Here is a 15,968-nt window from a genome sequence, read left to right as displayed (position 1 = left end):
CCAGCAAGAGATGTTACTTTAAAGCATATTTTTGATCTCAGATGAAAGATTAAACTTAGCAGTGGTTTCTCTTGGTCTTGTTTTTCAAGCTGAATTTCCCAACAAAATTTTGTTTAAACAATCAGATTGTCTACTTATTTTTTGTTATCATGGCTTGCCTTTTAAATCAACTGGTGATTTTTGACAAAGGGACGGAGGTGTCAGATATGCTCTCTGTTTGATAGAGAGCTCCCTGCTAATGTCTTCTTGTTGCACTGTGAGCACAAACCATATCAGGCACCAGCGAGTCTGTACTGATGCAGTGTGCCCTGAGAAACAAAGCCAGAGAAAACAGGTTTCATTCTTTCTGCTGCTTATGAAGTTTCATTTTTTCCACAATCTGCTAAATTCAGCAGCCAGTTTATTCAAAAAGACTATCATATTTATAAAAGGGCATACATTAACAAACTAATTCATTATTATTTTTATTATTATTGTTAAAAATATTAGAAAACTAATTATGGTACAGACTTCCACATGCATCTAGGCATCCAAGGAAAAATGCCCTGATTAATTTTCTCTTTAAGTCAAACCCAGCAGTTTATTTGCCTAAAATACTGTACTACATCAGGCCTTTGTAAATGATATTATATGATAAGTACATGACAGGTGAGCTTGTAATGTTGGCCATGAGCCATCAAAAAACTTGAGTTTATGTGGTTTTGACCAAAAAAAAATCAAGGTATCTCATAGTAGCCTAACAGATAAGAAACAGAGAGAGAGGACTCCTTAAACATTCATGTATTCACAAGTGGAAGTGGGAAGAAATATACATGAGGGAAAAAAGGGGATAATTTTGTTATGTCTGAGAGCCACACAATTAGAGATGCATAATCCAGCAAGCTGAGATCTAAGTGGAAGATATTGAACAGGACATCAATCTGACCTAGAGACAGTACAAAAAAACTAGTTTAGATAGCAGTAATGCTCAGCAAACAGGGCTCTGTGTCTGTGTGTGCCTGTGTGTGAGTGTGATACACTCAAGAAGTGCCAGACTAGTGTTAAACTGCAGGCTAGTTCTTTATAGTTTAGGAAATACTTAGGATGAGACCAACAAGAAGCCTGTGGGATTACTCATGCAAGCACAATCCTCGGGGCATCACAAACATCTTTGCATAAAGCAAGACCAGCTGGAAGAAAGGGAGAATAGTTTTCTCTAGTATTTAAATTTATTAGCCATGAAGAAAGGCTGACAAGAAATGTGAGGCATGACCATCTACAACAGGAGGCAGAGGTCAAACAAATGCTGCATATTCTGAATTCCACAGGAAACACCACTCCAGAGGACAGCAGTTACAATCTTCAGGGACTAAAATGAAAGAAGAAAATACAAAGGCAGGAGCAGAAGCAGTAGCAGAGCAAGCCAACATATTCTGTTCTGGCTGCTATCAATCAAGTTAGTACATTGCCCCTTATCATCTGGAAATTCAGTTTTCCCTCAGCAGAGCTGACTACCTGTACTTTCCCAGTCTACTGAAATAGAAAGCTCAATCACCTCCAGAGAGCAAGCTGCAGTCCCAAACAAATTATATAATTAAGAAATAATTTTCAGAGCACTGTTCTAAGTTGTTTGAGACACAGCCCTATTGAAATCTTTGTCTCTAGGCATCCTCAGGCTCTCAATGAGGTTTAAGAGATTATTTAAAAATATAGATATTAGAGACCACGTGAATGTGGCAAATATTCCACAATGTATGTCCTAAGGCTACAAACCATCAGGCTATTCTACCTAGCAGAATATAATAAAAGAGCCATTAAACTCAGGCCTTGCTGAAGTCAAATGAAAGAGAGGAAAAATGCAAACTCTCCAAATGTTGATGTGTCCAATGATGTGTTTCAATGAGTGAAATGACTGAATTTTGTACCCTGTACATTTATATACTAAAGCACACATTTAAAAAGAGAGGAAGCATAGGGAAAGAAGTAGAAAAGGAGAGATCTGAGGGACAAAAAATGACTAGCTTAGTCTGAGGATCTCAAAAGGCACAGTGACACGGTCTAGATGTGCAGAGCTGAAGGAGCTCTTCAAAGTCAGTCTGAGAAAACCTTTCTACTCAAGACTATACTGTGCACACATCTACCATGTATTTTCTCACATGCATAGCCCAGACCCTGAAAATGAGTCAGATGTAGGGGCTGTGGGGTGGGGGCAGGTATGGCAGGACTGACAGCCTGAGCACACCAGTGATGAGCAGGGGTTCACCCGCCTGCCACAGGCAATATCCTCCGCCCAGGAGGCACCTCACATGAAAGCAAATGAGGTGTTAGCTGACTCAAGCAGTGCAGAGGTCACTGCTGATGAAAGACTAGTGAGCAGGAATTCAGAGGAGCAGCTTGACAGGAATGCAATGCCATGACAGGAGCCAAAGGAGTTGAGCATGCTGCCTGCATCTATTCCTGAAAAACAGAACAGAAGAAGGTGAAGAGGCTCAGCTGTTTTGCATATAACCCAAGGAGAGAGGGCTTCGTGAAGGAGGACTGAAGATATCAAAGGAAGGTTGTCCAAAAGTGATGACAGTGGCAATGTGCTTTCTGCTGAGCTTTGTCCCACCATTTGCTGAGGTCATGCAGCCCTAGGGCTGTGCCCTGCAGCTCTGGGCCCACATCCACCTCCTGTGCTGGCACAGGGGGCTCCAAGTGCTTGCAACCACAGCTCATCACATTATTGTGGGAAGGGAAACTGCTGCTTGAACACATGTGCTTTCTTGAAAGCAGGAGAAGGCGGTAGGTGAAAAAGAAGGGCAAGAATAAACTTTTGGGCACGCTTTAAAGAAAGGCAAAGCTTAGGTCTGCTCAAAACTTTTTTGTCACTTTACTGACAGAAACCAGGATTTTCAGCTAGTTTATATATTCATGAAAGGAGCTGATTTTTATAAAAAAGCTTCGTATTTTTAGGAAGGGGATTAGGAGAAGATGAAATTTTTCATGCAACTGAAAAGAATACAAACACTTCTTGATTGCGCTTAATGTTGTCTCAGTGTAAAGAGCTGCCAAAATTTTCCCTATCACCTCCATGACTGAGTGCAGAAATGAACCACAAGCCAATTAAATCTATTTTAAACAAAGCCTTGTAGTCAGCAGTGCCAAAATACATCTTTATCTTTAAAATAATAAATAAAATTGACAAAATTTGCAAAAATAGGAACAATTGTATGTTATGGTTCAGTTCGGGAAAAATATGTGTCAAAATACCTGAATGACCTTTTGAAACTATTTTGTGCAAAAAAACCCCAAAGTTGAAATTGAAATCATACCTTGATCCTTAGTTAGTGTCACTGTGTACAGATAAGAAACAAACCACTTGTTCTTAGGTCTGGAAAAGAATGCAGGATATAATTATCAGATCCATTATTTCTCCTTTAACAAGCAAAGCAATATTTCAGCCAAGAAATCTCCAGCCACCCTCAATTGCTGCTAGCAGCCAAATCTAATCTAAAGACTGGGGACATGGAAGAAAGTGGGATACAATTTCTGTCTTATCCTGAAGTCTATACCAAGAATAGCCTTCACTTGATCCAGAAGAACAGCTTATGGCTCCAGGACTTGAATACCTTCCCTGTTGCTCACTTACATGCTTTCCTTGCAGGAAATCAGGTTCCTGCTGCCAATTATGTTCATCATCATCACTCATCCACAGAGTCTTACTAATCTGAGAGACTTTTGTTACTCTGATTGTGTGCTGCTAGGCTGAGCTTGTGTTTAACCTCTTCTCTGCCAGGTCATGGCATGTGGTCCAAGAGCACACACCTTTCTAGGAATATGGGGGGGGCAGAAAACTGATGGGTAAATGGGTCAGCTGGAGATGCTTCTTCCCTGACACAGTCAGTTCTGTATGTCAAGGTTTCTTTTCTTGAAAAGCACCTTTAATTTCCCAAAGGCTATCTAAAAATACTGAAATACAGGATTGGTATAAACACTCCAGTTCTGAAATGAAGAGGTCTGCTCACTATTTTATTTTTCAGTTAGAGACAAAGCAGCAGAGTGTAACTGCTGTTGCTGTGCTAGGTAGGTATGCTGCCCAGCACACACCTCTGTGCTAGAATGATGTTTACTGAGAGGTCAGAAGCAGCAGGTTTCTATAGAAAGGCACTGCATTATGTATAGTTGGAGGTCGTCTCTTGACTCTTGGAGTTTGGCTCCTTTGAGCTCCACTGTTGGCATCTCTTTTACTTTTAGACTTCCCTTTCTGATGGAAATATCCAGCACCTTAAATCAAGGCTGTATTTCTTTCCTTTCTGGAAAAAAAGAAAGTAGAGTTAGGAGGGAAAGCATTGTCCTTCCTTGTTTTGAGTCACAGTGGAATAACGCCTCCAAGCAGCCTTTGCTTACTGGGCCTCCCAAGTAATGTTGTCAGCAGGACAAGGCAGCCCCAGGAAATAAAACACAAATATTCTCAGGTGCATGAAATAATTCTTTCATCATGCTCAGCAGGTCTCAGAGGTGCTCTTTGTAAAAGTCAAATATTGATTTCTAGGTAGATGGATATCTGTGTAGGCACCCAACCCTCGCAGACAACCCGCATGAAGTATTTGCTGTCTGAAGCCCTTTCAGTTACTCCCCTTTTCCTATTCAGATTTTCCTAAAGATTTTTAGTTGGTTGATCAATTTTTTAATTTGCCTGACCTTGTGCTTAGATTTGTTAACTCCTTCTGATTCCTGGCTGAGCTGGCTTTAACACACAAAAGATTATTCAGATACAAAATTGTTTTCAGAGAAAGAGGCTGTGGCCATCTGATGCCTGTGACAATTCATAGGGAGGGAGTTATTTCATGAGACACAATTCCTTAAAAGAATAAAAAAACACAAGAAAAGGGTATTGTAGTTACACAATGAGCAGAGCTGGTCCTTGTTGAGGAAAGATAGTTAAACCAAAAATCAGTTAAGAATGGAGTTTGGTACTTAATTCTGGTATCTCAAATTTTTGTGGCATGCTGGCATTGCTTGCAAAGAGTGAAATTTAAGTGAAAAGTCCTATTTTGTCCTTCTGTTTGCAAAGGTTCAGCCACTGCCTTGTCCCTGTAAAATGATATGAAAAAGAATACAGCTCTGGGGCTTCCTATGCACAATAAATCCATTTAGTTGCCAGAACACAATGTTCAGAGTCCAGGCCCCAATTTCTGTCTCTGAAATTTCCAGGTACTGAATTAAAATGACAAAGTCTGTCTGGGTGATGATGATGCTCATTATCTTAGGATGCTGATGCATCACATGGTCCCTTTTTTCCCCTGTAAGTGGCCTTCTGAAATGTTGAGATTCTCTTCCTCTTATGTGCTTTGGATTTATTATCTAGAAAGTGAGCTTGTTTGGGGAATAAAAGTCATGCTTTTCTCCAGGTGTAGAAGGTGTATTTTCCTATGACTATTTCCAGCATGAAAACTGACAGTTTTCACTAACTGGGTAGCACCTTGATGGGTCTCATGTTTTACCATCCTCACTTTTTACTGTTGCCCTGCCTTCAGGATTTCATTTGCATTTCACCCATTGGCCACAGGTCTATGGTCCAGCCTGTGGAACCCAGGGAAAAATAGCCCCTAAAAATCTAGTTTTGGATTCTTCCCACAGACTGTCCAGCTGTTCCCATTTGGCTTTCTGTCCTCTATGTTGTTTTTGTGTACTTTTCACTTAGGGGTTAGTATTTGCTTCTGTTTTGCCCTGATTTGCAGCAGATATCTGGGTCTGTTCACCGGCATTTGAATGAGAAAATCCTTTCTATCCAGAATTATTCCCATTGCTGAGTGTGCTGGAATCTACTCCCTGGGTATTTCCTGTGCTTTGGCCATGTAACAGTTAGTCACTGTATTTTACTCTGGCTGCCTCATTTCTGGGAGCTTGCTTCAGACTCCATTGAGTTTATTGCCTACACTGTGTCAAACTACAGTTCATTATTGTCGTCATTTTATTAAAATAGTCTCTAAGTGCACCAGATTCTGAACGCTTGACTGCAATATTCCACAGAGATCTACTTTATTTTTATATTGGTCAAAGCCAACAGTAAAGCTGCCATTAACAGCCAAGCTAACACCTTTGTGAAGTGCTTCCATGCTTTTCCAGTGCCTGGCATTTAGTTGTTGGCCCTTAAATGCGGTATCTCGGCCCTGGGTACATATTGCTTTTGCATACCAGAGGTAAAACACACTTCTATTGCACAGGAAGCAGCATTAAACTAGCTGAAATCCAGTTCTATATTTAGAGCTTCATGCATTCTTTATAAGTTTTGTGTTATCTCTTCTGATCTGAAAAGGAAAGCAATGCATTTGGCCTTTATGCCATATATTAAACTCTAGAGTGTTAAATAGAAAGGGGAAATGTGTATGAGTCGATAAGTGATCTTTAATATGTAAAACATGCTGCTTACTTTCTTCAGATCTATGGGAGAGATACTGTCTGGTTTGTGTGTAGCACAACAATTCAAAGGTGTGTGTATTTTAATGCCAAGCTCATAGGGATGTGATAATGAAATGCAGATTCCTGAGAATTTTACAGCAAGGTAGGAGAAAGTCAAAGAGAAAGAGCATATGTGAAGTGAAGGCAAAATACAGAGCATTCTTTTAGCATTTTTCTTCTGTTGATATTTTATTGTTTCATACAGCCTGAGTAATAAAACTGTGGAGCATTTGAGACCCTGTCATGCCTTTAGGTTGAGTTTTTCCAGGGAAAGTGGGAAAACATGTGTACAGCAATGTTTATCTTGTGTGTGAATAACTGTTCATGAAGTATAGTCATACTGAGAATCTCATTTTAGTGCAAGTGAAACTCTTTAGATAATCATGTCTGGATATTTTTAATAGCTCTTGGTAATATCTTATCCCCTTCCACTCTAAGTGCCTTTGAAAACCCTCCAAGTGCTCCAGGAAAATGCTTTAGAGCAGAGCTATATGTGTAACAACTTCAGGTATTATCAAGAAAAACTTAGACAAGAAAAGATGTTCAAACCTTGTATTTTCCAGTCTTCTACAATAAAGACCCACTGGTTTAACTGTAAAACTTAAATGGAGGAATAAAAATATGCAACCTCCTCACCAAACCCACTATAAAAGAATTCATTCCATTAGGTTTTTGGGACAAAGTACAACAGCTTAATCATTGGGTAGGGCCAGTGAGCTGAGTGTGAGGAAACAAAACCATGACCTCAATCACGCAATGCCATCCAAGTGAATAAACTGGCAAAATCTAGTGTTTGAGGCCCTGGCTTAAGCAAACACAATCAAACTCCTAATGTAAACAAAAAAAGTTAAATTTCTTTAATAGGTCAGCAATGAGTTTAATCAAAGAATAGAACCTTACAAGCATAATTTTGCTTCCATATCTTGTAAAAAGAATTACAGTCATAATAATAGATTCCTTTCCCTGAGACTGATTTTACAGCAACTCTGAGTAATTACATACATCTGGTGATAACTTTAAAAACTGCAGTTATAAAAGAAGCTAAACTAAAGACTACAGATTCCCTGAGCTATATAGATCAGGTTTTAGAGCCATATCCATTAAGATGCCCTTTAAAAGGCAAATACTGCTTCAAATTTGGAAAGACTCAACTTTAAACTTATTTATAACATTGTTATTATTTATGTCCTTACTTCAAAAATGGTGGAAAAGAGCATGAAAGTTTTTGCTGAACATCTCTAATTAAGTTCAACCCAAGTGCAACTAGTGTTGTATGGTAGAAATTTCACAGTGAACTTGACTGGACCACAACATTAATATTTAGAGAAATTTTCAAAAGCCCCTTCCCCATATATATTTGTATGAAAAGCTAATCAAAAAAATGTGTAAAGTATACATTTTTCATCATATAGTTCAGAAATCTGTCAAACACTCTTAGCTGGCTCATCAAACCCTGACCAATAATCCATCTTCCCTCCTCGACTCAAATATCCCAGACATCTTGGTCATGTCATATACTTGTCATTTTTCAAGCTATCCATCAAAGAAGAGTTTCCCTTCCTTTCCCAAAACAGACATCCTTTCTCCCTCTATCCCCCACCCCCACTCCCTAAATTTCCAGGCAATTTTAGGTACTGGATTAGTGTTTGATAAAGAAATGAGGACCTTGGGAACAGTGTGCTTCCACCATATCATGAGGGTTTGGCAGTGCTTATGTTGATTCCTAGCTATTTATCTTGCCATTGTGCTCTTATCGGGATGCCTCACAATTTTTTGGGTACTCAGAACAACTCTGTGAGATAAAGGACAATTCCTCTGCCACTCCTTTAGCAGCTAGATCCAAAATTTGGAAATGCAGCCAATGAGAAGTGGAATGATGAGGGATGTTACCAATTTTGAGTGCTTGAACAGTTCTAATGGAGCACTAGGCCTGACCTTATCACATCATGAAGCCACAGGACTTGTAGGATCATAATAGATTTATTAAGGTTGGAAAAGACCGCTAAGATTATCAAGTTCAGCTATTAACCTAACACTGCCAGATCCACTCCCAGCAGTGGATGCTGCTTAATCTGTATGCCTGGCAGGGAGAGGAAGAGTTATCAGAGGCTCCCAAGGGACACCACTCCAGCTTGCCCAGGCACTCAGTGCTGCAGGCCTGGACCACTTCCATCCTCTCTTGGAAAGGTGGGTCCCTGAGGAGACAACAACACCAGTGGACCTCCTCTCTTGGTTCACCAGAGTGTTCTGTACATGTCTTGTGCCTCTCAGCTGTAGGAAATGCGTGTGGAGTTGTAGAAGCTGGCATCTCATGGCTAATTAGTCAGCTCCCTCAGCCAAGAGAGCTGAAACCCAGGTGGTGAACCAGGGATGAACATTTCTGTCTATGCTTCAGTTTCCTGTACCACATACTCCTTTGCTGCCAGCCCATGGTACTAGACTTCCCCTGCCACACCCTGCATGTTTAGGAAAAGGAGAGGAGGATGGCAGGGAAAGACAGGGCCACAGAGCTTCATTTCAGCCCTTCGTACTGCTGAGGTGTAGGCAGCTTCATGCAAAAACACATTGGGGATCTCCAGCAGCAGGATTTTCACCACCAGAGAAACCTGGCCCTCAGAAATATCTTCAGCAGCTGTTGGGAAGCATGGAAGTACTGCATGATGATTTTGGGGAAGAATGATTTAGCATGATTTGTTTGAGGAAAATACTTCTTGTGGCTCATGGATGTAGGGTCACACAAAAACATAATACCATAGCAGAGTACCTGGGAGCCCAGGCAAGACAGGCCTCCCTTTTCTGGGCTTATTTATATTTTTATTGATACAGAGGTGACTGGTTATTTTATATAACTATTTACAGGGTATTTTTTTTGTATTTCCAAAAGGTACCAGAAATCATTTGAGGAGGGGAGCAGAAAGAAAATCCATATGCCTTAGGGTCTGTCCACTGAATTTAATAGGAGGCACTGGGTTTTGTATGTAGAGAGAGATTAGCAGGGCAGAATATCTGCCTGAAAATGCACATACATATGGTATGTGCAGTACAGGAAAAAAACTTATTTATATGTCTCTGTTTATGTATGTTTGGTGATCTGACATTCAAAAGATCTGTGTAAAAATTCAGTCTTTTCCTTTTACCTGACATGTAATAAACCATTGCCAAGTCAGGACAAAATTCTTTTGCCAAACACTCAACCTTTGCTTCACGGGGTCATGGTGATGTGTAATAAAACAGAATATAATTAAAAACACATTCTAAAATTATTGTTAGGATTTTTCTTCCAAAGTACTTTCCTGAAAAACCAGACACTTTACTAGCATCAGTCCAATTACAGGACCCAGAGGGAAGGGAAATTATAAGTAATAATTTTAGAAATAGCCCCAGGATGCACTTTGTGTGCCTCTGAGTCAGGAAAACCCCAAAGAGCATAAGTCTGGAATATAGTAGCTGGCTCATCCCCAGGCAGAGCTGCAGTCTCACTGAAAGCTTGACAGACACACTGCAATGCATATATCACAAAAGCATCACCAGTAGCACTTAGCCATTCAGTTCTGGTTCTCAAAAATAATTTGATTTCAGGAGAGAAAAACTGACAGATATTTTTGGGGATAAATACTAAGTGTCATTGAGGCTCTGCTTCCATATCCCCTTGGAATGATTTCTTTGAGATAATTGTTCAATATAATTGACCTTAACCCTGTTCCTTCAGCGGCCTAAAGAGAAATGTAAGCTCATAGAATGAGTCGTCCTGGCCATAACCAGACTTGCAGAGGCCACAAGATCACAACTAAACATACATTTTTGTAGCTGTGGCTCCTGGAGCAGCACTCATTAGTGAGGACAGTAGTGACTTTCATTATGAAAGGGGATATTGTTTAGTGAATGTTTTATTTGATGCTACCAGACAGGACAAAGCATGCTTGTCTGTTTATGCTTATGATTTCAGCTCTATTTGACAAATCAATACTGGAAGAGTTTTCTTCCTCCGTTTTAATTCTTAACTTTCCTTGCTCCAGCATGAAGTAGGATGGAGAAGAGAGAAAGAGGCACTTAGCATCTGAGCTTTGGGACCAGCTCTTGTAAATCTCAGCAGCCAGCCGGCAGCTGACATCTCCTAATGAGAATGATCCTTTGCTGCAAACAGCCAAGTTCCTTCTTCTGGGTTCTGCTGCTGCCAGCATTCTGCTACAGAAAGACTCTCAGGGGCAAAAGATATATTAGAAAATAGTAGCAGAAAGGGAAATTGTATTGGCTGCAAAGCTGTCAACCCAAATCAGATGTTAACTTCCTTCCTTACTTTCAATTTAGTGGAAATAAGCTAAGGATTTAAAAATGCGACTTTTCATCAAATATGATCACTCCCTGTGTTATTTTTCACTCCCTGTGTTAAAACGTGCCATTATATTAGTGCTGTCTTGCTTTTAAGTTTCTGAAGTGAAAGAAAAATATCTTATTTTTAATAGACTGGAAATGTAGTAGCACAAGAGTCATTTACACCTGAAATTTCCCTCTTCTCACTTCCCTCGACACACCCCATTCAAATCCACAAAGGCCTTTTAAACATTTAGCACATGAGAACTTTTTGTGTGGTCAAATTGTTTTTTCCATGGCACTAATGATTTTGCCTGCTGTTACGCTTTCAACATACAAAAGCGGGAAATATTCTTTATATTCCTTTTATTTTTATTTTTATTTTTATTTTTATTTTTATTTTTATTTTTATTTTTATTTTTATTTTTATTTTTATTTTTTTTTTGTTGGTATTTTTTTTTCTAATTTTGATTAAAAAACAAAAAGTCAGAGCTCTACAGGGGGCAAGGAGAGAAGCTGTCTGTATAGACACTTGTTTCTTCCATGAATTGAGCTTCCTTGGAGCATGCAGCATGACTGCCCAGACTTTCCACAATGTTTGGAGTTCTCCTTAGTCTCCAGCTGTGGGAGAATTTTCCTGGGAAATTCAGCTCACCTCTCTTTTTTCTCAAAGCAAATTACAAGTACTTCAGGTCTCAGAGAGCAGCCTCTGATGTGGGTGCTGGAGACTGAGAGCCAATCGAGAGTGTAAATTATAAACCCTTGTGACCATTAACCTAATATCTTGGTTGTCTTTATGGGAAATGTGTAAACAAAAAAAAGTCCACACCTTTTATTTAGGTGCTTGGGTATGGCAGTCCTGAGCAGACAGGTAGGCAGACATCTGATGTTTAAAATGCATGATGCATAAGAGACTGCCTCGGCTCTGTACACACACAGGGAGGGAGAAGCTGGCTGGAGGCTCTGGGTTCTTGCTATAAATTACCAAAGGGAATGAAATTCAGAGTAAATGCTGAGACTTTTTCATTAAATCAATCCATTGCCACTACTCAATGCATCTTGTGTCCTCTTTTATTGTAGCATGTTGCATAGCAATAGTGGATACCATAAATGATCTCTATAATCTTCTGGACCTCTGTGTGAAATAAGGATAGGCTCATTATCTTCAACTTTTCCTACTTTTTTTTTTTACTTCAATCAGGTCTTTAATATCTTCTTAAATGTCTTTTATTTTGTATTTACTGCATGAGAAGGTACAGGAACTCATTCTGGAGATGGTTATATATTTGTGAATGATGTAGGTCTAGAGTCAAGCTGAAGTGGATGCCTTGTTAAAATAAAATTGCTGTACAGGGGACCTACCTGTGACAGAAGAAATAGCAAAGAGTAGAGAGCAAGATTCCTATGTACTTTTACTCTTCTGTGCCCTTTTCTCTATTAATCAATTTTCCTGCTGGGTAACAGGCCATTGTTTAATTTAGTGATACAGTCTACTAGCCCTGTCATCAGGACCTGTGGACAACATTATAAATTAAAATTTCTGTTTGGGGAAATGGTGCAACTGGCCGTAGGGTTGCTTCAGGCATGGAAGGAAAATTGAGAAACTAACTCATACTCAATCTTTCCTCCATCAAAGGAACATACAAATGTTCTTAAAATTGCCCTCGTAAGTTTGTCACACTGAAAAACCAGTAATCAATCCTATATATATGTGGCCTGCAAATAGCCTATACTGGCACTCAGAACTGCCCAAGTCATCACTTCTCTGGAGGTCTCTGGAGTTGCACAGCCTGTCCACTTTCCTCATCCCCAAAGCATCAGTGAAAAATGCTTGATAAAGTTATAAATCCATTTAGGTTGGAGGCAGACAGTCATCCTGGCCTGGTGCCCATCACAAAAGTAAATGAGAAACACCGCAGAAAGTTCCTGGCTGTAAAATACATGCACACATACACACCACTCTTGGAAGAGACAGAACTTTTAGCCTGTCTTTTTCAGTTCAGTAGGTCTGCAGAAAACCAGGCAAGACTCACCATCAATAGCTGAAGTCCCAGCTCTGAAACCTTGTGTAACTTTTTGTGGATGGATATGCTGGGAAAGAAAATATCTGCGCATGGATCAGATGCCCACAGCCTGACCTTTCCTGGAGGCACTTCCTGAATGTCCAGCCAGTCACAGTGGTAGACAAATTCCACCGCTAATTCTTGAGAGTTAAGACTTCAAACCAGCTCTGAATTTTCTTCTTAAGGCAGGCTTGGATTTGCCAAGAGGACGAGCACTGTCCATGGCTGCCCAGGGGGAGCACAGCTCCTAGGTGAGCACACTTGGATGTGGCTCTGAGCACAACCCCTTGAGAAGTTCAGGTCAGCTGCAATAAGACATCTCAGGCCAACATCATCTAAAGTGACAGTGACAGCCAAATGGGATTGTGGCAGCAGCAGAGACCAAACCATAGACAATTTACAAAAAACTAAATAAAGTGGTTGGGCCCAAAGGCAATGTGTAAGACAGCATTTGGCAATTGCTCTTTTTAAGGAGGTATATTTTAATGGTATTTTTATATCATGCAGATATTGCAAATATGAATTGCTCACCAGTGAACGCTCATCTTGCAAATATTCCAGCACTAGCTGGATCTTACTTTTTCACATAAAAATAGTATATCATGGAAAAAATAGGACCATCTCCCACATGGTCGGGTTTCAGCAGAAATTAAAATCTTAAATATCTCCTATTTATTGCTCTGTTAACTGGTGAAAGAAAGCAAGCCTGGAAACATTCCAGTTAGCAACTGGTGTCCAGGAGAGTCAATGTCTTTTCTAATTGGTTTTAAAGACAGATCTTTTTAGCTGGGTAACTTGCTCATGCAGGCTTATCTTGAACAGGAGAGAAAAAAAATAATACATTATATCTTTATCATATTATAACTTAAATTTTTTGAATGTTTTGGGGTCTCAGCCAGACTGGGGCTTTATTGCATAAGGACCGGTGCAGACAGGGAGTCTATGAGCAGTCACAGGCTTTGCACTTTTAGTCTGAACATTTTTTTCTGGAAACTATAGCTGCCACACAGAGATTACTGCCTGAAAATCTCACTTTATTTTTAAAGGAGTATGTTTCTCACCCACAGTGCCTGGAAATGAAAGTTCTAAATGCTCCAGCACCAGAACACACATAAAAAGACTGTAAAATGAAATTGTCTGCTTTCATGGTGTTAAGTCAGTCCTGTGATTGATTGAGAAAGGAGAGGGTGTCAGGAAAAGAAGGTGTTATTGAGGGTTTCTGAATGCTGGAGTTGGGCAGAACGGCAGGTCATCATGCTTCCTCCCCATTACAGAATTTACCAATTTTAAGCAGACACAATTTTAATCAGACCATCTGCAGCCAGAATATTGGCCAGTTCTCTGATACCAGCATCTGTGGGCTGCCTTGTCATGACATAACACAGCACTGGAACCTAGGGATCTTCAGTGATGTTTCATGTGCTAGAAAATGCAATTCACATACCCACATAATTGTGTGTTTCTGCTTCTGGTCTTTGTGAGAGCTCTTTCTTCAATGTCCATCCTATGTTACTTTGGCTTGTGATGCAGTTTTGGGTTGCCACCCACTCAGAGCTCACAACAGATCTAGGCAAAACGATTGCAGTTCACCATGAGGAGCACTAACCCCCATTTCCATCATAATCAAGACACAAATAAGCTTTCATTCACTCATAGTCACCTTCATTTCAGCAGCTTGGTCTTTTGAGTGGAGAAACCACCCTGATACCAATGAATCACACAGTTCCTGATGCTTACTCTCTACATAATTGCTACCACAGCATTTCTCAGGCATGATGAGACACTATTCCTTTCCTGCTTTGAAGAGGAGCCATATTGCTGCTTGCTGGACCTCTTACTTCAATATCCAGGCCCCACAGTTCAGAGAAAAACAGCTTCCATATGTTTTGCTTTCTGACAGACTCCTTTGGCCACTGCTCAGAAATATTTGAGTTATAGCCAGGCACCAAGCCAGGATAGCCTTCAGGTCAGCTGGTATGGACTCTCCATGACTAAGTCAGAGCTGGAGGAGGCTCTGGAGGTGGAAAAGTTATTTTTCACATAAATCCCCTTGTGAGGCTTATCTTGGAGTTAAACTTTGTTATCTGACCAACAAGGTTAATCCAGTAAATGTGGCTTGAAAAGACAAGATTTAGGTAAATTAAAGGACATAGCTACAGCAAACAAATGAAATGAAAAAGAGAGAAAATGCAGAGTGGGTTCTTTTTGAACTTATGGGTAATTTTTTTGAAAGGGGATAAATTTTTGAAAGTTTTAAAGATTTTGATTAGTTTCCCTTTCTGAAGAAGAAAGAAAACAGAATCATAGTTTATATCTCTAGCAAGATCACTTTTAGAGCCTTTCAGATTTCAGACACCTTCTTCTGTGTTTTTGTTTTCTCCTTGTTTGTCTGTTGTGTGGGTTAGTTTTTTGGTTTGTTTGGGGTTTTCCCCCTCTTTGTCTTTGTGCTGTATTTATCTGATTTTTTCACTCATCTTTCTACATTTCCTTCTGGGCTGGAAAGCTAATACTGCCTGTTGACATCATCAGCCAGTTTCTCAGATATTGACCTCAGACTCTGTTTTTCAGGGTTCTTTTAGGGTTCTTCATGGGACCAGGACACTGCACAGAGCATGAAGCAATCGTGGAGCTGGAGGTGGGAACTCTTCTGTTTGCATGTCACAATGGAAACTGGGAACACCCAACACCTGCAGAGACAAAGATGGACTGGAAAATATTCTATTCATGTCCATTTGTCTTGAGTTTCTGTTTGTTCTCCACCTTTACATTAAACTTGTTTTTCCTATTGTCTTATTGGATCAGCAAACCAAGTTAAATATTGATCCCTGGACCTGATTTTTCACTCTGTCTCCTTATGCTGGTAGAACCAGAGTTACAGAGGCCAAGAGGACTATTCTATCACCTAGTTCATGTAGTTTGGTTTAATGAATTTTAGGAATGGCATATTAGATCCTGCCCTGTGTCACGCCATTGATGCTAGATCAGTTTACTGAAAACCCGTGAGAAGAAGGGCACAAGAGAGCATCCCTTCCTCTGGTGTTCACTTCTCTCTGCTGCCATTAAGCAGTGTAGGAACTTCCTGCACTGGAGACTGTGCTCAGTTTAATAGCCACTGATGAAAGGAATCTAGATCAGTGCTGGGATCTAGGCAGAAGCCCCCTGGGTTTCAGC

The 15,968-nt window shown here is 40.1% G+C and overlaps 1 long non-coding RNA gene across 3 annotated transcripts in view; it reads left to right on the top strand.

The window, feature by feature from the left end:
* Positions 1 to 15,968, top strand: part of LOC107205457 — an 83,842-nt gene that overhangs the window by 44,473 nt on the left and 23,401 nt on the right. For all 3 annotated transcript variants that reach the window (XR_001521970.3, XR_004499414.1, XR_002001571.2), the window contains one exon: positions 15,366 to 15,432. This is a non-coding gene — a long non-coding RNA (uncharacterized LOC107205457). The remainder of the gene's footprint in view (positions 1 to 15,365; positions 15,433 to 15,968) is intronic.

This window comes from Parus major, chromosome 1 (genome assembly GCF_001522545.3).
Source record: "Parus major isolate Abel chromosome 1, Parus_major1.1, whole genome shotgun sequence".
Taxonomy (NCBI): domain Eukaryota; kingdom Metazoa; phylum Chordata; class Aves; order Passeriformes; family Paridae; genus Parus; species Parus major.
Note: the sequence above shows the minus strand (reverse complement) of the source record. Positions and strands in the feature narration are given on the sequence as shown.